At 45.4% G+C, this 27125-nt stretch overlaps 1 protein-coding gene across 1 annotated transcript in view; it reads right to left on the reverse strand.

Annotated features, from left to right (window-relative positions):
- The window catches only part of crtac1b (cartilage acidic protein 1b), a 212809-nt gene that overhangs the window by 43437 nt on the left and 142247 nt on the right, over nucleotides 1-27125 (reverse strand). The gene's annotated exons all lie outside the window — the stretch shown is intronic.

Raw genomic sequence — 27125 nt, forward strand, 5'->3', positions numbered from 1 at the left:
CACCCTTTAAAAGTGTGCATGGGAATAGACTAGAAAAACCCACGAGGTTGTCACAATGAATCAAGATCGTTGAGCTCTGGAAAGAAGCTCTGGTACCAGGAGGGAGGGGGGGAAACACTGAACAGATCACAAGTGACCGGGTTAGTAGCCAATGAGGCCGTTCCCTGCTATTGAAGGAATGAGCGAGGAGGAATGGCTCGGTAAGCTGGAGCCCATTAGAGATGCCCCCCTGAGGGAACCTTATAGAGCTACCTGAGTTATTTAACATGACAGTACTTTCACATATGCCAGGACATCAGGTCAAGGGGGCACAGGGTCAGGGCTGTGAAGGACAAGTTTAGGACAGATTCCAGGAAGGATTTCTTTGCACAGCTGGTGATCAATAGCTGGAACGGAGTTGGTAAGGTAGGAAGTTGAGAAGCCAGAACAGTGGACTCATTTACAAAAATCACAAAGATACGTACAGAGGCGGGAAACCATTCAGCCATCCTTCCATAGAAACCTACAATCCCCCTCCCTACATTTAGGAAACAGCTGGATGGTGCAATGGGGAGAAGGCAGGGTTGCCATTCTGGAAGGATGAAATCAAAAGGGCCAAAGGGCCTCCTTCACTTGAATCAAAGGAAGCGACATCTCTGGGCAGCTCATCTGCTCCTTTCATCTTTCTTCTCCATTTCCTCCTCATCTCTGAAGATGCTGACCATGCTGGGGTAAGGATCCACGGACACTGGCCATCCTCTGGTACCTCACCCTAATTGGCAATGTGTGACAGCGAAGTTTCAGCAGGCTATTTAACCATGGAAGGTGCCACACTTGGGCCCAATCCTGCCATCAGCTGATGGAGCAGATGTGCACACTTTCCAGCAGGGGTCACTGGAGAGCAGTGAGGAGTGGGCCATTGTCTCCTTTCCAGCCCAGGAGCACAGAAGCCAACTGTAGGATCACCAATAGACCTCCTGGAGGGAAGACTTAGACCGGTATAGGCAAAGGACCAGAGAAGATTGTTTACCATATCAGCTTGTGGATATGGTGGTTTCTCTCATTTTCCAGCCACTGGTGTCAGGAATGATCACCTGTGGCCAACTCTCTGATTTCCCCCATTTTGACTTCTAAGCTCATAACTGTGTGTTTCCAATGCCACAAGCAAGATGCCCTCTTAATCTTCACAAATGCTATGTTCCTCCTCCCTGCAATCTCTTTGTGTTGAAGTCAAGACTCATTCCATCATATCCTCGTCTAACTCACATCCCAGGATCTGAAAACCGTGTAATCCTTTACCTTCCTCACTCTTCCCTCACAGGTCTTTAAAATCCAAGCTTGACATCGCCTAATCATCACTTCTAGATCTCCCTCATCTTCTCTCCTACTCTTTACAACCTTGGTACTACAGGTCGTGGGCCTTCACCTTTAAGATTCACAATTAAAAATATATGGAGCTCCCTCAAATAAGACTGCGTCACAGCACAGTTTGACTCTGCGTTCAGTGCTGTACCAGGTGATCTCACATTCTGTCACTAAAAGAAATGCCGCAGCTGCCTCCTTCTCAAGTGTTTGTAATTTGGAAATAAACTAAAAGAGAACTGGCCGCCAGAACATCTTCCTCATGCTGGAACACGATGCGGCTCACTACAGCAGTGTTGGCCGCAAATCTTTAACCTTAGTAGAAAACGCCTTACACACAATACAGGTGTTTACTTAACATACATCTACCGCCATTCAGTAACCAATGATCGGCAAACACTCGCACGCTCTGCTTTCCATCTCACCATTTTACCAACAAACGCACAAAAAGGTTAAAGTCCACATGGCGTAAGCCGTGCAGAGTATTGAGATCGCACGCCCACCGTCTATTACTCATTTTTTAAATTTACTAATCAGAAATGCAATTAGAACCATCTAGATTCCCAATTACCCACATGGGGCTAGTGGCAAACGTACCGGACAACACTGGACTAGATCTCGCTAACATTCACAAGGTCACACAAGAGAGATACAGAAGAGGAAAAACCTTTCAGCCCATCTTGACTCGCCCATCCAGAAAAAAAACCTACAGTCCCCCCATCACATCATCCAATTGCTTTTTAAATAATTCTCAGATTTTTGCCTCCTCTGACCCTACCTGGAAGTTCATCCCACATGTTGATCACTCTTTGTGCGAAGAAGAGCTTCCTGATCTCAGTCTTGGGTTTATCTTTCAGCGCTTTGAGCCGGACTGTCGTATTGTCGCGGGTTTAACTTGGAAGTACTGTTGCCGGAATTAGCAATCAAAGAGATCTAACAAGTGGCGGATAGATTTTAATGCAGGTATGAATGCAAAGGATTTTGCACATTATGGCGAATCGTCCATTAGCAAAGATGGATAAGAAAAAGAACCAAGAGACAATTTCCTGAGCACTCACTGCAAGGATCCAGCTAAAGTGAAGCAGATGCTAACAAAGCTAATCACTAGGTGCCTCTGGACAGGGATTTGATATACATTGAAATTGGTTATTTTAATTCCATATCATACTGCACACAGGCAATATTCTGGGTTTGGTTAAGAGTCCTGTCAGCTGAGCCAAGCTACGCAAGCTTGACTGAGTTGGTAGCATTCTTGCTTGTGAGTCAGCAGAGTGTGGGTTCAGCCCCACTGAAGAACGACAACAACTTGCCTTTATATAGCACTTTAAACGTAGTAAAACGTCCCAAGGCGCTTCACAGGATTGTTATCAAACAAAATTTGACACCGAGCCACATGAGGCAATAGGACAGGTCAAAGAGGTAGGTTTTAAGGAGTGTCTTAAAGGAGGAGAGAGAGGCGGAGAGGTTTAGGGAGGGAATTCCAGAGCTTAGGGCCTGGGCAGCTGAAGGCACGGCCGCCAATGGTGGAACGATTAAAATCAGGGATGCGCAAGAGGCCAGAATTGGAGGAGCGCAGAGATCTCGGAGGGTTGTGGGGCTGGAGGAGGCTACAGAGATAGGGAGGGGGCGAGGCCATGGAGGGATTTGAAAACAAGCGTGAGAACTGTAAAATCGAGGCGGTGCTGGACCGAGAGCCAACGTCGGTCAGCGAGCACAGTGCTTAAGCACACAATAAAGACTGAGACTGCAGTGCGGTGCTGAGGGAGTGCTTCATCGCTGGAGGTGCTGCCCTTTGGATGAGATTTTAAAACTAGGTCTTCTCTGTCTCTTCAGGTGATTGGCAGAACAGAAATGGGAAGTTGGTAAGGCTGTTATCGCTGTAAAGAGGACGTTAATGGGATGAAAAGGATCAAGAAAAGAGCAAGTGGGGCAATTCTGGGACTCAGAATTATGAAGAGAGACGCACAGAACTAAATTCGTGTTCACCGCTCAAAAGCACAATCGTTCTGCTCTACTTACCGTGTTATTTGGAAACTGAGCCAGTTCAATTTCCTAGGGAGCTCTTTACTCATGAGGGGTCATTTTGCAAGGCTCTATTGAGCCTCGCTAAATGGGAGTGTGGGGCACAGAATTGGCCCTTTAATAAGAACATAAGAACATAAGAAATAGGAGCAGGAGTAGGCCAATCGGCCCCTCGAGCCTGCTCCGCCATTCAATAAGATCATGGCTGACCTGGTCCTAACCTCAAATCTAAAATCATGTCCAATTTCCTGCCCGCTCCCCGTAACCCCTAATTCCCTTTACTTCTAGGAAACTGCCTATTTCTGTTTTAAATTTATTTAATGATGTAGCTTCCACAGCTTCCTGGGGCAGCAAATTCCACAGACCTACCACCCTCTGAGTGAAGAAGTTTCTCCTCATCTCAGTTTTGAAAGAGCAGCCCCTTATGGCACAACACTTGCTCCAATCTGCGCTCCCTTCTAGCAAAGCTCCATCGTGACTCACTCCAAGGTCAAATAGACTGCCCTGTCTTTGCGTGTCTCCAGGAATGAAAGATTAATCTCCTGGACACTGCTGCGAGCAACACCCAGGAGAAAAATCATGGGTGCAATTAAAAAAATTGTATGCTTTTTCATTTTATTTGAACACCGAGTAGTTGAGGCAAATAGCATTGATGCGTTTAAGGGGAAGCCAGATAAGTTCATGAGGAAGAAAGGAATAGAAGGATATCCTGATAGGGCGATGAAGTAGGGCGGGAGGAGGCTCGGATGGACCATAAACACCGGGATAGACCAATTGGGCCGAATGGCCTGCTGCTTTGCTGTAGTTTCGATGTAACTCGATATAACTTTTGTTTATTAGTTATATAAATATTGGAGATGAGAAAAAGGCTGGAGGTCAAATAATGAAACCTCCAGGGGTACGTCCAACCAGAATTGGCAACCCTAACCAATCCCTACGGGAGTGAAACCGAGCAAGAGTCAGTGCCTGCAGGAGAGAAGAGAAATAAACGGGGGGGGGGGGGGGAATCTTTTGTTCACAAATGTTTCGTTCTTTTGCTTATGTGTACTCTAAAACCCCTGTGCAAGCAACATCTAGAAATGTAGGACATTATGAAGCACAGGGATGGAACAGGCCTGTAATTTTACACCTGCTGTAGGCCTCCTCAAAGGTGGGGGCAACACAGAGAGAGAGAAAGGCGGGGAGAGAGAGAGAGGCAGGGAGAGAGAGAGAAACATGGAGAAAGAGAAGCACGGAAAGAGAGAGAAAGAGGCAGGGAGAGAGCAAGTGGCAGGGAGAGAGAGAAACATGGAGAGTGAGGCAGGGAAAGAGAGAAAGAGGCAGGGAGAGAGAGAGAGGCAGGGAGAGAGAGAGAAACATGGAGAAAGAGAAGCACGGAAAGAGAGAGAGAGAGGCAGGGAGAGAGAGAGAAACATGGAGAAAGAGAAGCACGGAAAGAGAGAGAAAGAGGCAGGGAGAGAGCAAGTGGCAGGGAGAGAGAGAAACATGGAGAGTGAGGCAGGGAAAGAGAGAAAGAGGCAGGGAGAGAGAGAGAGAGAGAGAGAGAGAGGCAGGGAGAGAGAGAGAGAGGCAGGGAGAGAGAGAGAGGCAGGGAGAGAGAGAGAGGCAGGGAGAGAGAGAGAGAGGCAGGGAGAGAGAGAGAGGCAGGGAGAGAGAGAGAGGCAGGGAGCGAGAGAGAGGCAGGGAGAGAGAGAGAGGCAGGGAGAGAGAGAGAGAGGCAGGGAGAGAGAGAGAGGCAGGGAGCGAGCGAGTGGCAGGGAGATAGAGAGAAACATGGAGAGTGAGGCAGGGAAAGAGAGAGAGAGGCAGGGAGAGAAATAGAAACATAGAGAGAGAGAGAGGCAGGGAGAGAGAGAAACATGGAGAGAGAAAGGCAGGGAAAGAGAGAGTGGCAAGGAGAGAGCGAGAAACCCCATGGAGAGGGAAAGAGGGGGAGAGTGGTAGGGAGAGAGAGAGAAACACGGAGAGAAAGAGGCAGAAGAAGAGAGAGGGAGAGGCAGGTAGAGAGAGAGAGGCGGGGAGAGAGAGAGTGAGAGAGAGAGGCAGGGAGAGAGCAAATGGCAGGGAGAGAGAGAGGAACATAGAGAGAGAAAGGCACGGAGAGAGAGAGGCTGGGAGAGAGAGAGAGAGGCAGGGAGAGAGAGAGAAACATGGAGAAAGAGAGTTAGGGAGAGTGAGAGACTGGGGAGAGAGAAAAACATGGAGAGAGAGAGGCAGAGAGAGAGGCAGGGAGAGAGAGAGACTTGGGGAAAGAGAGAAACATGGAAAGAGAGGCAGGGAGAGAGAGAGAGGCAGGGAGAGAGAGAGAAACATGGAGAGAGGCAGGGTAAAAGAGAAAGGGAGGCAGGTAGAGGGAGAAAGGCAGGGAGAGAAAAGGAGGCAGATTGAGAGAGAGAGAAAAACAGGGAGAGAGAGAAAGAGAGAGGGAGGGAGAGAAAAGTCTCTTAACCCAGCCAAGCAAGACAGGTCACATTAAGGCCAGACCTCTTTAATGACTGTGAAAGGTCACATTTACAATGAGCTATTGGTGTTTCAGTCCAGTGCTCAAGGACAACAGTTCACTACATAAAACTGCCAGAGAGTTTTTAAATAGAGAGAGGCTCGAGGATCCCAAATAAGAAAACGACCTTTCTCTCAGAGAGATTCTGTCGAACACACGCATGAATTTACGCTCAACGCATCGCTTGTAAAGGAAATGGAAAATAATATAGTAGCATGGGAAAAAAAAGAGGCTGGAAATGAAAATTAATTAACCATCAAATGAGGACAGACATGGTAAAATTTTTCCTGTGATAGTCAAGGGCCTGGATATGATGCTAGGATGAGCAGACCAGTTCACTCAAGATCACTGAACCAGAGTGGGACTTGGATCAGTAAAAAATGTCACGGTATGCATGTGCTCATCAAGGTGAAGGATGTGATGAGAGATGGAGAATGTTGTATTTTTTCTTAATACTCAGTATCAGCATCAAAGTATAAATTACATTGAATTTACAGCACAGAAACAGGCCATTCAGCCCAACAGGTCCATGCTGGGTTTATGCTCCACACGAGCCTCCTCCCTCCCTTCTTCATCTCACTCTATCAGCATATCCTTCTATTCCTTTCTCCCTCATGTGTTTTTCTAGCTTCCCCTTAAATGCATCTATGCTATTCGCCTCAACTACTCCTTGTGGTAGCGAGTTCCACATTCTAACCACTCTGTGGGTGAAGACGTTTCTCCTGAATTCCCTATTAGATTTATAAGACCATAAGAGATAGGAGCAGGAGTAGGCCATTCGGCCCCTCGTGCCTGCTCCGCCATTCAATGAGATCATGGCTGATCTGATTTTTACCTCAACTCCACTTTCTCGCCTTTTCCCCATATCCTTTGTCTAACTGAGCCTTGAATGTATTCAATGACTCAGCCTCCACAGCTTTTTGGGGTAAAGAATTCCAAAGATTCACGACCCTCTGGGAGAAGAAATTCCTCCTCATTTCCATTTTAAACGGATGACCCCTTATTCTGAGACTATGCCCCCTAGTTTTAGATTCCCCCATGAGGGGTAACATCCTCTCAGCATCTACCCGATCGAGTCCCCTCAGAATCTTGTATGTTTCAATAAGATCTCCTCTCATTCTTCTAAACTCCAATGAGTACAGACCCAACCTGTTCAATCTTTCCTCACAAGACAACCCTTCCATACCCGGAATCAACCTAGTAACTAGGTTGCTATTAGAGACTATCTTATATTTATGGCCCCTAGTTTTGGTCTCGTCCACATATATAAAGCAAAACTCCCTCTACTCTGTCCCACCAACATATCATAACCCCGACAGCAGCTTTTGCTGGACCCAGTGTGACAGCTTTCTATCTTCTACATTATCCATCCTGTCTAAGTGAGGTTGTCAATTAAAAAAAAATATTATTCATTCTCAGGAAGCTGACAAGGCCGGCATTTATTGCCCAACTCTAGTTGGGTGTTGGGCTTTCTCCTTGACTTGCTGGTAGTGGCTTACTAAGCCACTTCAGAGGGCAGTTACAGATTGGTGTGGAAATAATCACAAGCAGACCAGGTAAGGACAGCAGGTTTCCTTCCCTAAAGGACATGAGTCAATCAGTTTGGGTTTTTACAACAATCCAACAGCTTCACGGTCACTTTTACTGATACCAGTTTTTATACACTAAATGCAAATTCTGGTGGGATCTGAACTCACACACTCTGCATTAAATAAATTCAGGCTCCTGGGTTACTAATCCAATAACATAACCACTACACCACCATACCCCTTTAGGAATACTGACTTGAGCAATCCTGTGGCCAGCTTTGTATCATGGGCTCGAGCCCACTTGTAACTGGACTGATCTGACCGAATCTCATTACACACTGGGCTCTTACAGACAACACAGGGGGGAGATTCAGCCCATCGGTCTGGGCTAGGATTGAATCTGGGTTCAAGGATTAAAGCACAGTGTTCTCATGGGTTCATTCCATCCCTGACACATTTGTTTCATTGTATTTTAACCTGTGAATCACAGATGCCAAAGATAGGTTCCGATAAAATGTATGTATCTCTAAACTGGTGACACTTGTACTACTTTTGTTCTCAAGAGGTGGACAACACTGGCAAGGCCACACTGACTGCCCTGAAGGGACGGTCAACCTTTTTCTTTATTCGTTCATGGGATGTGGGCGTCGCTGGCGAGGCCGGCATTTATTGCCCATCCCTAATTGCCCTTGAGAAGGTGGTGGTGAGCCGCCTTCTTGAACCGCTGCAGTCCATGTGGTGAAGGTTCTCCCACAGTGCTGTTAGGAAGGGAGTTCCAGGATTTTGACCCAGCGACGATGAAGGAGCGACAATGAAGGAATGGCGATATCGCCAAAAGGAAGAGAGTTGTTGAGGCTCCAAAATGATCTGTTGCTAATTCATCTACATTTCAGGATGAAAGGCACTACTTTGAAGAAACAGTGAAGACCTTAAACAATTACTATGCTGAAGCAGAGAAGATTGGAGGATCGTCCTACCTCGAAGGCTGCCTGGCTTGTGTTACAGCCTACGTCATCCTCGTGTGTATGGAGACTCGATATTTCCAAGTCGGGATGGTGTGTGACTTGGAGGGGAACGTGCAGGTGGTGTTGTTCCCATGTACCTGCTGCTCTTGTCCTTCTAGGTGGTAGAGGTCGTGGGTTTGGGAGGTGCTGTCGAAGAAGCTTTGGCGAGTTGCTGCAGTGCATCCTGTGGATGGTACACACTGCAGCCACAGTGCGCCGGTGGTGAAGGGAGTGAATGTTTAGGGTGGTGGATGGGGTGCCAATCAAGCAGGCTGCTTTGTCCTGGATGGTGTCGAGCTTTTGAGTGTTGTTGGAGCTGCACTCATCCAGGCAAGTGGAGAGTATTCCATCACACTCCTGACTTGTGCATTGTAGATGGTGGAAAAGCTTTGGGGAGTCAGGAGGTGAGTCACTCGCCGCAGAATACCCAGCCTCTGGCCTGCTCTTGTCGCCACAGAATTTATATGGCTGGTCCAGTTAAGTTTCTGGTCAATGGTGACCCCCAGGATGTTGATGGTGGGGGATTCGGCGATGGTAATGCCGTTGAATGTCAAGGGGAGGAGGTTAGACTCTCTCTTGTTGGAGATGGTCATTGCCTGGCACTTGTTTGGCGCGAATGTTACTTGCCACTTTTCAGCCCAAGCCTGGATGTTGTCCAGGTCTTGCTGCATGCGGGCTCGGACTGCTTCATTATTTGAGGGGTTGCGAATGGAACTGAACACTGTGCAATCATCAGCGAACATCCCCATTTCTGACCTTATGATGGAGGGAAAGTCGTTGATGAAGCAGCTGAAGATGGTTGGGCCGAGGACACTGCCGTGAGGAACTCCTGCAGCAATGTCCTGGGGCTGAGATGATTGGCCTCCAACAACCACTACCATCTTCCTTTGTGCTAGGTATGTCTCCAGCCACTGGAGAATTTTCCCCCTGATTCCCATTGACTTCAATTTTACTAGGGCTCCTTGGTGCCACACTCGGTCAAATGCTGCCTTGATGTCAAGGGCAGTCACTCTCACCTCACCTATATCTGTAGCAATTGTTTTTAGAACTCAGTGGCTTTCTAGACCACTTCAGTGTATAATGTAGGCAAAGACCTGAAGGACAGAAATGAACTAGCTGGGTTTTCATCTGATGCTAATCCACAAATTACCAGATTTATTGAATTCAGTTTTACATCTTGCTAAGGTGGGATTTGAACTCTAATGGCTGTGTTGCTAGTCCAGTACCATAACTAGCCTACTACCATAACTAGCCCAGTATCATAACTAACCCACTACCATAACTAGTCCAGTACCATAACTAGCCCAATACCATAACTAACCCACTACCATAACTAGTCCAGTATCATAACTAACCCATTACCATAACTAGTCCAGTATCATAACTAACCCACTACCATAACTAGTTCGGTACTATAACTAACCCACTACCATAACTAGTCCAGTATCATAACTAACCCACTACCATAACTAGTCTGGTATCATAACTAACCCACTACCATAACTAGTCTGGTATCATAACTAACCCACGACCATAACTAGTCCAGTACTATAACTAACCCACTACCATAACTAGTCCGGTATCATAACTAACCCACTACCATAACTAGTCCGGTATCATAACTAACCCACTACCATAACTAGTCCAGTATCATAACTAACCCATTACCATAACTAGTCCAGTATCATAACTAACCCACTACCATAACTAGTCCGGTATCATAACTAACCCATTACCATAACTAGTCCAGTATCATAACTAACCCACTACCATAACTAGTCCGGTATCATAACTAACCCACTACCATAACTAGTCCGGTATCATAACTAACCCACTACCATAACTAGCCCAATACCATAACTAGCCCAGTACCACAGCCTTGGCTGCTGGGTGCATTTGAAGATGAATATCATCGAACAAACCTTCGTCTCATCACTTCCCAACTCAGCTTCATACATCTCATGGCCATTCCCATTCACAAAGTTCAGTGCCTCTAGTTTCACCCTCCACTGCCTCCCCCCCCACCCCCCAGTTATCTCTGCTCCTCTCCTAACCCTAACCCCTCTGGCACCTGCTTTAAGTAGCCATTTTGTCTCATGTGAACCTTTAAAATGAATGGTGGGGCTATTCAACTGTGGTAGCCATCACATCCAAGCCTGCTTCTGATCCTGTCCTCCCCCAATGCCTGGTGTACATGCACCTTCCAGCAAGAATCACTGAACCGTACCTAGCTGCAGGAACTCTGGTTGATTTTCCCCTCCTTAGCCCAGGAGTGTTAAGGCCAATCATAGCCACTCCGGCTGAGGTCAGCTAAATCTGCACGGACCGGGGGGTAATCGAATCTGTGACCTTCCCGCTCTCTATGGTTCAAAAACACATCGGGCGAAGCATTAACTGACTGAGCCATCGGGGAGCTGGTCCAAATGCTTTCTTCGTGGCTACACGCGAAAGTGATTAGCCACAGATCCCTACTGATTAGCCAACTTATGTATAGGCCAGGCAAACAAATGAGTCATCCAGGAACCTGTCAATCAAAAATAAAATTAATACTTATCCATTTTGATTACGTTCAAGTTGAGACAGTGCCTGGGGACAAGTAGACAAGAACTGTCAAATGCGATGCATTCGTTTTGTCGAGAACACATATTCTTGTGATTTGAGGCCTGAACCTCGCAACAAGTAACTGCTGTTTGTGATTTGTCTTGAGTGACAAGTTATCAAGTTCGAGACAAGCTGCGAGGATGACACGTGCACACTGTCCAAACTGAACTGTGCTTATTATCAAAGTTAGGTTAATATCCGCACACAGCCGTGAAGCAGCAAAGTCTACCTCCATGAGCCTTGTGGCGGCACGCGGGATTGAGTCGTTAACCTCAGGCCGCACAGTGCTAGAAGCTGGCCAGAGGCAGTTCAGTATTATAACCGGTGAAAGGGAACACAGAACGAGTACTGTCACCAAGACAGGGGCTGTGGGTTATACCAGGCAACCAACACAAGAAAGAAAGAAAGTAAATGTATATAGCACCTTTCGCAACCTCGGGAAGTTCCAAAGTGCTTTACAGCCAATGAAGTACTTTTGAAGTGTAGTCACTGTTGTAATGTAGGAAAGGCGGCAGCCAATTTGCGCACAGCAAGATCCCACAAACACCAATGAAATAAATGACCAGATTACCTGTTTTAGGTGTTAACTGAGGGATAAATATTGGCCAGGATACCGGGGAGAACTCCCCTGCACTTCACCTGAGAGGGCAGACAGGGCCTCGGCTTATCATCTCATCCAAAAGATTGCACCTCCGACAAGTACAGCACTCCCTCAATACTGCTCTAGGAGTGTCAGCCTAGATTACGTGCTCAAAGTATCTGAAGTGGGACAGGTAGGAGAGTGCTACCACTGAGCCAAGGCTGACACCTATGGCTACCTTGCCAACAAATCAACACAATAGGACACACCAAAAACGGTATCCTTCAAAAAGTTAGGTTCCAATTGTGGTAATTTCAGAGAATATAGTCTGCAATTGGACACCTAACACTAGTTAAAGTCTCCTGGGTATTTATAGTGCATTTTCAAATTGCTGTTTGTTTATACATTATCCAGAATGATGTAAAAATACACATCTTCATAAAGTTCCATTGAGTTTGATGAATTACATGCAAGAGAACTTGTTGAACATCTGTGATTACATTAATCTTTTCATAATGCATCAGTGACCATGTTTACTGTGCCTGGTCAATAGTCAATTTCAAGAGCGCCAGCCTGTTACATTTCCAACCATCTTCTTCATCTTTATGATCGCATGGGCTATATTTCCAAATACTCCCTGATCAATCTCAAATGTTAATTTTCTGTCAGTATCCATGTCAGACTGTCGGGGAATGCATGGGTGTTAACAATTTCTGCCCATGAAAAGATATAAAATGACAAAAGATCATTCATCTCATCAGACCCATCCCTTCACAGATCATGTCAAGCTCATTAGACCCATTACTTTATAAACCATGTATAACCCATCAGACCCATTACTTTATAGACCATGTATACCCCATTAGACCCATTACTTTATAAACCATGTATAACCCATCAGACCCATTACTTTATAGACCATGTATACCCCATTAGACCCATTACTTTATAAACCATGTATAACCCATTAGACCCATTACTTTATAAACCATGTATACCCCATTAGACCCATTACTTTATAGACCATGTATACCCCATTAGACCCATTACTTTATAGACCATGTATACCCCATTAGACACATTACTTTATAAACCATGTATACCCCATTAGACCCATTACTCTATAGACCATGTATACCCCATTAGACCAATTATTTCATAGACCATGTATACCCCATTAGACCCATTACTTTATAGACCATGTATACCCCATTAGACCAATTATTTCATAGACCATGTATACCCCATTAGACCCATTACTTTATAGACCATGTATACCCCATTAGACCCATTACTTTATAGACCATGTATACCCCATTAGACCCATTACTTTATAGACCATGTATACCCCATTAGACCCATTACTTTATAGACCATGTATACCCCATTAGACCCATTACTTTATAGACCATGTATACCCCATTAGACCCATTATTTCATAGACCATGTATAACCCACCTAACCCATTACTTTATAGACCATGTATAACCCATCAGACCCATTACTTTATAAACCAAGTATAACCCATCAGATCCATTACTTTATAGACCATCTGAGTCATCTCTTTGTATATCACATACAACCCATCAACCCAGATGGACCATGTAAAATCCATCCTACCAATTAATGTATATTTTTCTCCATTCTCTAATTAGCAAACAAATTGTTGCAAGTATAATGTGGGGGGGGGCACTCACTTTATACGCAGTTGAACTTTTCCACTTACAAGTTTATTATTCAAGCCCGGCTGTTCCACAGCACTTCACATACAATTGTTGCTACGTGGGTGAATGCAGCAGTCATTTTGCATGTAGCAAGGTCCCACAAACAGCATGAAATGGATGGTCAGTTTTTTTATGCTGTTGGATGAGGGAAGAATGTTGCCCTGGACACTGTGTATTTTTAACATCACTTAAAGGGGATGATGGTTTAACTTTTCGACCAAAGGACAATGCCTTAAATGATGCGCTCAAATCTCTTGCTTCAGAAATTGGAGCGCTACCAATGAATTCAAGCTAACGCTGATGATACTCAGTGGAAAGACATGTTTATTCTCTTATCTCCTTCCCTGTCACTGAAAGGGCACATCATCTTCCAGTATCAAACCTAACAAAGCTGCAACATTGGTGGGAGCATCAGAGGTCTCTTGTGAAACACAGCTGATCAAGGATGTTTAGAATGTTAGAATGATATCCTGGAGTTTGCCGTGATTACCTTCGGGACCTGAGGAGAAATTTTACAGGAACAGTATCTTCTTGGAGGTTTTAGCTGCGATGGGGATTGAGTCTGTGATTGGTAAATTATGCATTTGTCTGTGGAAGGAAGGTTGGTCAAATGGGTGAAGGGTGGACAACAGTACACATTGGCTAATTTACCCAATACCTAGAGCTGGGTGGCAGTTAAGTAACCTTGCACCCAATAACCTGTCAATGTCCTTGGGTGCATCTGCCATTATTAGGAATGGCTGTGGACCCACAGTGGAGGAAAAGCCATGAGAAGGTGGAGGAGCTTTGCCACAGTCTAGTAGAAAGGACTCTGCTCCAACACCCTGACATCTGAGCTGGTAAGGGTTTTGGACAGCAACAACACCCCACGAGCTGGCTGCTGGCAGATAGATCTACAACGGTCAAGTATAGCGGCAGATGTTTCACTGCACGTTCCTGCCTCAAGGAACCAAACGGGTTCGCGGGTATAATCCAACCATCTGGCTTGATGGGAAAATACACTTTCCATTATTAAACAGAGCCTTACACATCAGAATAGTCCCAGGATTGATCCCCGAAAGCACAACACCATGCTGAGCTACATCTCCACGGACACCGACAGATGCTCGGATACCTCACACAAGTGGTCATTCTTCATGCTCAGTAAGTGTTGGCAGGATATTTGACCAAGGGATTGTGGAAATGCATAAAGAGATACCTGACCATATTAACTTTCTAATACACCTAAACCATAAATGTGGACATGACCATATTAAGTTTCTAATACCCTTAAACCATAAAAAGAAGAAATGCATGATGGATAGTTGACCATATTAACTAACCAGCTGAATATAATAGAAAGCTTATGTTTTAGTTTCTCACCAAAGACATACAGAAGCACTATTGTTCGCTTATGTTGATAACTGTCTGACTAACAGAAATGAATGACCATATAGCCTTGAGACTAGGTACAGACCTACTGATAAAAAAGACTGTTTATTAAGGAAAATTACTTTCCCAGGCCTGTGTCCAAACATCACGAGGCAGTCATGAGGAACCAGAGGGTGGGTTCCCTATTTTGATTGACTAACCACTTGAACCAATAAAGAATGTATGTGTACACCCATATTCTACGACAGGCGGGCGTAGCTGATTAACTGTATAAAACGTGAGCTGCTTCCTTTGTTCAGTGAAGAGGTTGTTCTGACCATTGTTTAGAGCACTCTTCTCTTGTATACAAGTTTCTTTTAATAAATTCTTACTTGTCTGAAAATAACTGTTTGGAGTTAATGCATTGTATATAATAGGTAATTAAGTTTTCGACAGGATCACCCTGACTGTGTTCTCACTCAACACCAACATGCACATATTCCAGGATAAGGATCCCTGGATAGCAGTCAGGAGCGGGAACCCTGGCTGATTGTCCCCCCCTCTAGCCCAGGGACACCAGGACTAAATGTAGTGCCACCCCAACTGATATCAACTAAAATAGCACAGGTGCAGAATGCAACCTGGAGCCATCTTGGTCTGTGTGGCTCAGTCCGACGCCATTTACTCACTAACCCAATGTAGGAGCTTACACCATCCTTTCTCTTTGAATGAAATCTTTCACAACAAATCTGCTTGCAAGTGTACAGATGTGACCTACCTCAGCCGCCAATATGCTATACCGCCTTTAATGAGGATGCTGAAATAATCCTCACCATGAATCTTTGCTAAATGACTTGGACCCTGATAAGTGAATTAAATTCCGTGGCACTCAAGTTATTAACTCAACAGGAATCAACTATATAACACTTCCTGGTGCTTGTAAGAATAATGTTCTGCTAATCAATTTTCTTACATAAAATGCCTGGAGCCTAACATGAGCTACTTATGTTTCTCAGCTATTTATTCAGCCTGACAGGTAATTTTATATGACAGATTTCAAAATGTGTGTTGAATGTAACAGTGGGAAAAAATGTAACACATTAAACAAGCGATGCTCTGTGCGCCTGAGGTAATGTCACGTGAACATTATTTATTTTGCTCATGTACCTCGTCTCATTTTTAAGTTTTATTTATGGGTGGTGGATTTTTTTAAAGATTTTTTTTTGTCGCTTTCCAATTTTCTCTCCTCCCCGTTCCACCTCTCCCGAAGGCATTGATTGTGGTCAGCGGGACACAAGGGAGATCATTCAAGCCCTGGAGGTGGTGCCCCAACAGATCCCCAGCGTTAAAGACAACAGAGTCGTGAGGTGCGACTGCAGAACCTACGGTCATTGCAGCTGTAAAAGGACAGGTGAACTTATAGAAAACGCTATAGAAAAGGCAACAACTGACCTCACCCTTCCCACAAGCTTAGCAACCCATCCATGGACTGACAAGGGATGGCATCAACCCCCACTCACCATGACTACTCGTAGGCATGACCTCCCGCCCTCCATTCCCTCACCTCCCTGAACCCCAAGAACAAATGAATTACCTCACTCTTAAATGTGCATTGCTCCCGGTGTAAGTATAGTCGTGTCAAAAGGCTAAAAGTATCAATGCACTCCTCCCACAAGTGCCATGTAATTAAACTTTACAACGACTTCATGAAACACACAAGTGAATGGAAATTCTAGAACATGCATTTTATAAAAAGGGTACAATTATCGTAGAATCTTACAGCACAGAAGGAGGCCATTCGACCCATCGTGCCTGTGCCGGCTCTTTGAAAGAGCTATCCAATTAGTCCCACTCCCCCCCTGCTCTTTCTCCATAGCCCTGCAAATTTTTCCTTTTCAAGTATTTATCCAATTCCCTTTTGAAAGTTATTATTGAATCTGCTTCCACCGCCCTTTCAGGCAGCGCGTTCCAGATCAGAACAACTCGCCGCCCAAAAAAAAATTCTCCTCATCTCCCTTCTGGTTCTTTTGCCAATTATCTTATCAATCATCTTCTGGTTAACGACCAAACCTGCCAGTGGAAACATTTTCTCCTTATTTACTCAATTGTTGTTACCCCTGCACTGCCATCGTAAACTGGAATGGGAATGACTGTATACGACTTTCATCATTCCACCACCTTCCAATTCTTGGCCTTGAACACCTATCCTCAGGCAACCTAAACTATTGTGCTATAGATTTCTCTCCATGTTAGAACAGTTCACCCCTCCTCCTCCTCTTCTGACATCTCCCCCCCCCCCCCACCACCGATTCCTCCTACTGCCCTCTATTCCCACCCTTCCTTCCTCTCCAGTAACAGCTACTTCTGACAGGAACAGCTGCTAACCAAATTGTGTCACCTTGCTCAACAGAAAGATTGAGTAAAGCCCCATGGGAACTGGGCTTGGAGAAAAACTGAATGAAGCCAGCCGAGTTCCACTCTTTTTTAGATTAGTCTTTTCCAATAGAAATCACTAACCAGCCACAGGTGCGGCTATGGTGACACTGTTTTAGCCCCGTGGATTAATTTCAGTAGAAAACGCCTACACACAATACAGTAAATGTGCTTCACACGTGTATATTTACTTAACAAACATCTATCACCAACCAAGGAAGTAAACACTCCCAACGATCGGAAAACACTCGCACGCTCTGCTTTCCGTCTTACCGTTTTACCAACAAACGCACAAAAAGGTTAAAGTTCACACGCACACGCCGTGCAGATATGAGTATTGAGATCACAGGCCCACTGGCGGTGTCTGTTACTCATTGTTCGTTTACTGATCAGAAATGCATTTAGCTACATCTGGATTCCCAGTTTGCCACATGTGGGACAACACTCGTTTTAGGTAAAATTATGCTGCAGAATCCTTTATGTCATTGTTTTGAAGAAGACCTCTTTTTTTCTTTCTTTCATTTATTTTTACTGAGACCTGTCCCTTCCTACAGAGGTTACCCAGTGTCCTGGCCAACATGAGTCCCTCAATCAACACCACCAAAACATATCACCTGGTGATTTGACTCATTGCTGTTCGTCAGCCCTTGCTGTACACAAATTGGTTGCTTCATTTGCCGACATAATAGTGACTACACTTCAAATTCATTGGCTGTCCAGCATTTTGGGGATGGCCTGGGGACATTAAAGGTGTTAGATAAATGCAAATTCTTTATTTTCTTTCTTCTAAATTAGAGAGGCTAATTCAAGTTAAACCATGGGAGTAGGACAAGGGGCCACAAGTTCAAACTAGCAGAAGGCAAAGTTAGGGCCGATGTCAGGGAAGTCTTCTTCATGCAAAGAGCGATCAACTCGTGGAATGGACTTCTGGGTAAGATAGTGAAGGCAAAAACCCTGGAATCATTTAAGAAACATTTGGAGGTTAAAAGGGAGGGACTTGAGGGTCCTCACGGATGGTTGAGCTAAGATAGGGGAAATGGTTCTCTGCATTTGCATCTATCTTGTGACTTCCTCACTGGGGTATAGTGTCAGAGGTGCTGGACATGATCCAATCAGCTAAGTGCCTGGTGAACGAGCCCTGACAGTGAGTGTGGGCAGGTCATTTGATTATGGAGGACATCACAGTCGAACCCAATCCTGTTCTTACTTTGTGTTCACACACATACACTTCCAGTAGAGGTCACTGTATGACCTCAGGACATCCCAAAGTACTTTACAACCAATCAAGTAATTTTGAAGTGTAATGTAGGAAAAGCGGCTTCCAATTTGCGCACAGCAAGATCCCACTAACAGCAATGAGATGAATGACCAGATAATCTGTTTTACGTGTTGGTTGAAGGATAAATGTTGGCCAGGGCGCCAGGGAGAACTCGCCTGCTTTTCTTCAAATTGTGATCTTTTATGCCCACCTGAGACAGCAGACGGGCACCTTGGTTTAACATCTCATCCAAAAGGCAGTACAACCCTGGGAGTGCCAGCCTAGATTATGGGCTCAAGTCTCTGGAATGGGACTTAAACCTACCACGTTCTGACTCAGAGGCAAGAGCACTACCCACTGAGCCATAGCTGACACCCCAAGCAAATTATAAACTTAAGTGCAGTCAGGACGGGAAGGGAAGGGAATAGGGGCATAAAGGATGGAAGCGATACAAATTAAGAGTGAAATGGAGAGCCGCGGGGAATTTCCTTTTTCCAATTTTTATATACGAACATATGAAGTTGACAGGCAGGTAAAGAGCACCTGGTCCATCAAGCCTGCCCCACACTCATGATGGCCAGAGTATCATGATTAAACACTCCCCCTCTCCCTGCCCCCCTCCCCGCCCCGCAGCCATGTATTCTCCTGGGAGAGAAAAAACCCAGGACCAATAAGGGAAAAAGTACCCTGGAAAATTCCTCTCCAACCCCCCCACTCAGGCGATCGAAACCATTCTAGGAGATCACATGGACCAAGTGTTTTCTATAAAGACACTTACCTTCTATATAGTCAAGTCAGGAACTGATCGAGCTCTCTCTTGAAGGCAGAGAGTCGGCACTCACCACACCAGCCAGCAACGTATTCCAGAGGCTCACTACTCTCTGGGAACAGAAGAATTGCCCAACTCCCAGTCTATTCCTTCTCTTACATTGTATTATTTTTCCTCCTTCTCTTTAAGGTTCTCACCGGGATATAGCTCCACAGACCCTGCCATTCCTCTTGTACCTCACTTAAGTGGATATTTTTACTGTGTGCATTTTCCAGCAGGGCTGGCTGAGTTATGAACAGATTATGACAATCCCGGCTCATATTTTGTCTCTCAACCAATATTGAATCCCCAACAGCTGCCTCGGCTGAGGACCGGCTAACTTAGGCCCAACCAAGGGTTGGACCTGGCACCGGGGGGGCCTTCAGGAGATGTTCAGGCTGCGATGGCTGCAGCTTGATAAACAAAGCCATTTATCTTCGTCTCATTAAGCCCTTGTAAAGATGCACTTTATCCTTTCTCTGCACAAATCTTCAATCAGGCATTGTAGCATTTGAATATTGACATTTTGGGGGTGGGTGAGCGGGGGGGGGGAATCGAAATGTTCAGGAGCGCAGCTGCCTCCATGAATACAGCTGCATCGTCACACCAATATCTTTTTTTAAGTTCTTCGCTCCAATAATTGCGATCTAAACCCATTTTCAAACTGCAGGTATGGAGTGGGGGTGTTGGGGGGAGGAGGTGGAGGGTTGCGAAAGGTTGAGAAGGTTAGTCCAATTGATCTGAATCTTGTGGAAATCCTCTAGGCCCAGTTCCATTGGGCAGGCCTCTGATAAACTCCATCGCGGGCTAAGAAGGTAATTATTCATTTGAAGGTTAAACTGAACCAAGGGTCATTCATTTCATGTGCCATCGGCTTCCTAATAGACTGTAAATCAGCTCCTGACAGCTGGCACCGTCACAGTGCAGACCTGAACTAGCTTAAACATGCCACCAGTTCCTTTAACAAGGGAAGCCCAGCCCAGATAGTATGCTGATTGATGACAGATATTTTGAATTCTATATTGGAAGTTTGCTGGCTGTGCTGTGAAATAAATTACTCAGGAACTACAAGACGATGGCTGTCAATGGAAATTGGCCCGAGGCCTGAAAAATTGTCCTTTACATTCAGGGGCTGGCAGCTGGAGGATGTGCGACTTGGGTAAGAGTCAGGGAACGCTTACAAAGCTAAAAATGGGGATCTACCGGCCCAGGTCAGTGAAACCTTTATAAAATGTCAGGCAGCATTAAGCCTACCTAGGTGGCTCAGTGGGTCTCACTCTTGCCTCTGAGAGCAGAAGGTTGTAGGTTCATAGTCCCACCCCAGAGATTGAAGCACAAAATCTAAGCTGACACTTCCAGAGGAGTATTGAGGGAGTTCTGCACTAGCAGAGTTGTCATCTCTTTAGGACGAGATGTTAAACCAAGGCCCAGTCTGCCGTGTCAGGTGGCACTATTGGAAGAAGAGCAGAGCGTTTCTCCCCAGTAGCCTGGCCAATATCTACCTCTCAAGCCACACCTAAAAACTGATGAACCTGGTCATTATCCCATTGCTGTTTGCGGGATCTTGCTGTGCGCAAATTGGCTGCCGTGTTTCCTACATGACAACAGTAGCTTCATTTCAAAAGTTTGTCATTGGCTGTAAAGCGCTTTGGGCCGTCCTGAGGTCGTGAAAGGTGAGATGGAAATGCAAGTCTTTTTTTCAACTGTCTGCTAACAAACACTGCCTTATTTGGGTAATCTTCAAACTACCATGTGCTTTCACTTATACAGCTGATAAAACATCTTGCCGGGCAGGGCAAGGCTGAGATGGCAGGACCATGTCTGAACAGACCCAAATGGAGGAGTGACACCAGGCAGAGGGGACAGTGCAATGTCAAGATCTCTTTTCCTTAAATTTTCTCCTGTCTTCTCCTCTTCCCTTTGCAATGATTCTTGTTGGGATAAAGTTCCACACGTGCCAGCAACCTGCTGGTACCTCAAGTGTGAGCTTAGACAGTCAGCGCTGGCAGGCCATTGGACAGTGGGGGGCATCACAGGCAAGGCTAGATTACTCCACTGCTCTCCTGGCCGACCTCACATCCTCCACCCTCCATAAACTTCCGCTCATCCAAACCTCTGCTGTCTGTGTCCTATCTCACACCGAGCCACACTGGCCCATCGCACCCTTCCTCCATTTGGATGAAGAAAACAGCTCTTCCCCCTACTTGTTCTCATCCTTCTGGAATACCAATGCCATCTTCTTCCTGTTAAATTTATTAACATTCACCTGACAAACAGACAGGACCTCGGTGTAGAGTCTCATCTGAAGGACCGCACCTCTGACAATGCAGCAGTCTCTCAGAGCTGCATAAGACCACAAGACCGTAAGAGACAGGAGCAGGATTAGGACATTCGAGAAAGGTGCTATATAAAGTTCTTTCTTTCTTTACAGCTGACATAAGTATCGCCGGACTAGAGAAGGAGAAATAAGAAGAAATGTAGTGTTCCTGATTGTTATAGCAATCCTTGCTAGAAAGTGTGTGTGGGTCTGTATATGGAAATCAGAATTAGGGCAAGATCAGGTTCAGCTGTGATATCTCACCCCACCCCTATGGTCAAAAAGCCTGCTGATACCCACAGCCTAGACTTGCATACGAGGTGTGAATTCTGCAATCCTGCGGTAAAATCATGGGCTGCCTGCAATATCCAATCTGGCCAATTACCGCCCCGTCAATCTACTCTCAATCAGTGATGGAAGGTGTCGTCGACAGTGCCATCAAGCCGCACTTACTCACCAATAACCCGCTCACCGATGCTCAGTTTGGGTTCCGCCAGGACCACTCAGCTCCAGACTTCATTACAGCCTTGGTCCAAACATGGAGAAAAGAGCTGAATTCCAGAGGTGAGGTGAGAGTGACTGCCCTTTGACATCAAGGCAGCATTTGACCGAGTGTGGCACCAAGGAGCCCTAGTAAAATTGAAGTCAATGGGAATCAGGGGGAAAACTCTCCAGTGGCTGGAGACATACCTAGCACAAAGGAAGAGGGTAGTGGTTGTTGGAGGCCAATCATCTCAGCCCCAGGACATTGCTGCACGAGTTCCTCAAGGCAGTCTCCTAGGCCCAACCATCTTCAGCTGCTTCATCAATGACCTTCCCTCCATCATAAGGTCAGAAATGGGGATGTTCGCTGATGATTGCACAGTGTTCAGTTCCATTCGCAACCCCTCAGATAATGAACCAGTCCGAGCCAGCATGCAGCAAGACCTGGACAACATTCAGGCTTGGACTGATAAGTGGCAAGTAACATTCGCGCCAGACAAGTGCCAGGCAAAGACCATCTACAACAAGAGAGAGTCTAACCACCTCCCCTTGACATTCAACGGCATTATCATCTCCGAATCCCCCACCATCAACATCCTGGGGGTCACCATTGACCAGAAACTTAACTGGACCAGCCATATAAATACTGTGGTCACAAGAGCAGGTCAGAGGCTGGGTATTCCGCGGCGAGTGACTCACCTCCTGACTCCCCAAAGCCTTTCCACCATCTACAAGGCACAAGTCAGGAGTGTGATGGAATACTCTCCACTTGCCTGGATGAGTGCAGCTCCAACAGCACTCAAGAAGCTCGACACCTTCCAGGACAAAGCAGCCCGCTTGATTGGCATCCCATCCACCACCATAAACATTCACTCCCTTCACCACCGGTGCACCGTGGCTGCAATGTGTACCATCTAGAGGATACACTGCAGTGTCTCGCCAAGGCTTCTTCAACAGCACCTCCCAAACCCACGACCTCTACCCCCTAGAAGGACAAGAGCAGCAGGCACATGGGAACAACACCACCTGCACGTTCCCCTCCAAGTCACACACCATCCCGACTTGGAAATATATCGGCCGTTCCTTCATCGTCGCTGGGTCAAAATCCTGGAACTCCCTTCCTAACAGCACTGTGGGAGAACCTTCACCACACGGACTGCAGCGGTTCAAGAAGGCGGCTCACCACCACCTTCTCAAGGGCAATTAGGGATGGGCAATAAATGCCGGCCTCGCCAGTGACGCCCACATCCCATGAACGAATAAAAAAAAAAGCACACTCCACGCTCCCCCCGCCCCCCGCCCCCCAGGACCACCAGGTCACCTCTACTAAGGCCAGCCACATAGTTACGGTACTGGAAGGCTACCCATGGGCCCATCTCAGTCAACACCTTCAGGAAAAGGGGACGAGGAGGAAATTGGGGAACAAGGCCCACATACATGGACAAACCATCAAAGTAGCAAAACCCCACTCCTCTGCGAAACAAAACGGTTATAAAACACCCTTTCAATAAGGTGTGAGCTCGTCACTACATAATATTGACTTACCAATCAATGCGTTAACTGCTCACTAATAAATTAATGAGGAAAAGCACAAAATAACTTCAACAATAAGCCCATTCACAATTTCGGGAATCAGCTAACCACAAATAATAAATCATTGGATTGATCAAATGATGCAACAGAATTCATTAAAATTGTTCATACATCCAATACATATTTATTTTATTTTCAAGGTCAACCAATTGACAAGACTAAGGTTGTGCTTAAAAAAAGGAATTATTTCCCTATTAGAGAAACAGTTAATTATAATATATAATTAATATATGATATTACTTGTTTTATATTTTGTAAAGCAAAATGCATATGAGAGTTGATGATCAGTGAATATTTGATTCCAACCCATTTAAATCAGTTGGGTTAATCTTGTGGCTATCAATGGGGCCTGGGGAACAAGGGTATTATTGTCTCTCTTTTGATGAGATCCTGCTTATCACACGGTCATTAACTATTATTTTATTTGATTCTCCATCCATCTTTTCAGAGTAGCTTCTTCTATATTTTAGACCTCTGTATTAGGGTTAGGGTTATCCCCTGTTCATGCCCAATGCACCAATGCCCAGTAGGGTAGTAGGATTGTCATCCTGGTACTATGCCTCTGCCAATAATCCAAGCAAAGCACCGTGAGGAATGAATCTCCCTTTGTGTAGGGTTTTACTGGATCAAAACACTCCCCAGGTAATCACACTTTTCCCATTCACTCCGACTGTAGAGATTCCAAAGGACCAACGCTCTCACACACAGTTGAGTCGTAATGGAATAAACCCCATCCCATTCTGTCCCATTGTACAGAGTTACAATGAAATAAACCCCATCCCATTCTGTCCCATTGTACAGAGTTACAATGAAATAAACCCCATCCCATTCTGTCTCATTGTTCAGAGTTACAATGGAATAAACCCCATCCCATTCTGTCCCATTGTACAGAGTTACAATAGATTAAACCCCATCCCATTCTGTCCCATTGTACAGAGTTACAATAGATTAAACCCCATCCCATTCTGTCCCATTGTACAGAGTTACAATGGATTAAACCCCATCCCATTCTGTCCCGTTGGACAGAATTACAATGGATTAAACCCCACCCCATTCTGTCCCATTGTACAGAGTTACAATGGATTAAACCCCATCCCATTCTGTCCCATTGTACAGAGTTACAATAGATTAAACCCCATCCCATTCTGTCCCATTGTACAGAGTTACAATGGAATAAACCCCATCCCATTCTGTCCCGTTGGACAGAGTAACAATGGATTTCACCCTTTGTACAGAACTCTTGATCCAAGTAAAAGGTTTTAATGTAAAACATAAGAATATGAAAAGCTGTGAATGGAAATTGCTGCTCAGCCTACTGAGTGTAGCCTGTTGTTTTGATCTGCATTTAAAGTTGTAATTCAGGCTTGAAATATCTGCAATTATCTATTTTTAATGTTCCTGACAATGAGCTGAATCAACCCACCACCAATTTTCAATGTGAGGTAGTACCGTTTAGAAACCTAATTACTTTTTTCCCCATGTTTGCTGATTTTTTTCTGCTGCATAATATCAGACAGGATTGCGGAATGATTGAAAAGTTTGGGCTTTGGAACAAAGACTTGAAAGCAGTTATTTTAATCAGTACTTTAAGACAATTCTGAGCTGAACGCAAAATGTCTTAGTAAACTATTGATGCGTCAATAAGAGTTGGACAGTCTGACCTTTGGAAGCCTTGCTGCTGCTTTGATCCCCAGAACGATTATCTTCTTAAATTTGTGACCCATGATGGAGGGGCGGTTTCAAGGACATCTGTGGCCCTCTGGCACCTCACCTAAGTGGTCGTTTCTCCTGCGTGGGGCTAGACGGCATTGGCAGTCTGGTCAGCTGTCTGCGGTACGACAGTACTGTCGTCCTTTCTCCGATCCGTGCTCCCTTTGAATGCAGCTCCCTGCCGGCAGCACAAGATCATGAACTCACCCCCGTCACGACAATGGCAGATGTGAACCTGCAACACGGGGCAGTGGACCAGCAATATGCCACTCCTTCATCGTAGACATTATTTTATCCTGAGCAAAAACTTGACCTGCGGCAGGCCTATCCAAACTACAGCACACAACCACAACAACAACTTGCATTTATATAGCCCCTCCCGATCTCTGTAACCTTCTCCAGCCCTAGAACCCTCCGAGAACTCTGCGCTCCTTCAATTCTGGCCTCTTGCGCATCCCCGATTTTCATCGCTCCACCATTGGTGACTCTAAACTCTGGAACTCTCTCCCTAAACCTCCCTGCCTCTCCACCACTCTCTCCTCCTTTAAGACGCTCCTTAAAACCTACCTCTTTGACCAAGCTTTTAGTCACATGTCCTATTATCCCCTTATGTGGCTCAGTTTGATTGATAAAGTTTGATAACGTTCCTGGGAAACACCTAGGGACGATTTACTACATTATAAGACAACATATAAATGCAAGTTGTTGTTATATAGCACCTTTAACGTAGTAAAACATCCCAAGGCTCTTCATAGGAGTGTAATCAGACAAATTCTGACATCAAGCCAAAGAAGGAGATATTAGAATAGGTGACCAAATGCTTAGTCAAAGAGATGGGTTTTAAGGAGCGTCCTAAAGGAGGTGAGAGGGGTGGAGAGGTTTGGGGAGCCCTGGCAGTCTGACCCACAACTATTTGTACTTTTATGTCTTACTCGCTAACTTGTCCTGTTTGGATTTTGTGGGCTGGAGGTTTGTAAAGAGCCGTTCTTAGTGCTGTTGTCTCATTCGTGGATCAATCCTAAATCAGACACCAAGATCTGTTCTTGTCCACACCTTGAGATATCTGCAGATTTGTAGGACTATTGCTTTGAACTTTGTGTGGTACATTTTACGAATCAGCGCTTCCAGTGCGAAGCTTCACGCCCCAGGAGCACCGGGTGGGCTTGTTAGCCTGCCTGGTTCACAACCCAACCCATCTCTACGTGCATTGCGACGAGGTAACTTTCAACTTGGAAAGGAAACCAGGGCAAAGTGTATAATGTGTGGCTGATCCGATACTACCAGTCTACTGGCCCTGCCAAAGTTTTACGTTACCCTCAATGGTTTCTCAAATTGGGCAGGCCATCAGATAGATGTGCTAATCTTCATGACCAATATTCTGATTAGGAGTACTGGCAGACAAAGTTCTGCATTAGGGATGCTAATTTGTAAAATCTAACACATATGTGTTCCACAAAGCTCCTTGGTAGCACCTAAATAGGCCATGAAGTCAACATACTTGAACACTCCTGTCTGACAGCATCAACACATCTCATTTTAGAGGCGCAAGTTGCTCCTAAGTGTTTTAGAATTGGACCAAACTCCCAAGCCTGATCACACGTCCCTTTCCTTCCTCTGTCCGTCATCCCCTGCTACGTTCCATGCTCTTTCTCTTTCCTTTGATGGCCGAGCTAAGATTGGTAACTTGCTTGTTACTACTGTGTGGCTCAAGGGCAAAATAAGTGCTCCATGAATGGTTTCTAAATAGCTACGAGTGAAAGAGATTTAGGAGTTTCTATGCTCAACAGGTCCAACTACTGAAAATCAACAAAGCAAATGCAGTGAACTATGTAGTCAAAACAACAGAGTAGAAGTCAAGAGTTCTACTGTGAG

The sequence above is a fragment of the Heptranchias perlo genome, chromosome 21, assembly GCF_035084215.1.
Source record: "Heptranchias perlo isolate sHepPer1 chromosome 21, sHepPer1.hap1, whole genome shotgun sequence".
NCBI lineage: Eukaryota > Metazoa > Chordata > Chondrichthyes > Hexanchiformes > Hexanchidae > Heptranchias > Heptranchias perlo.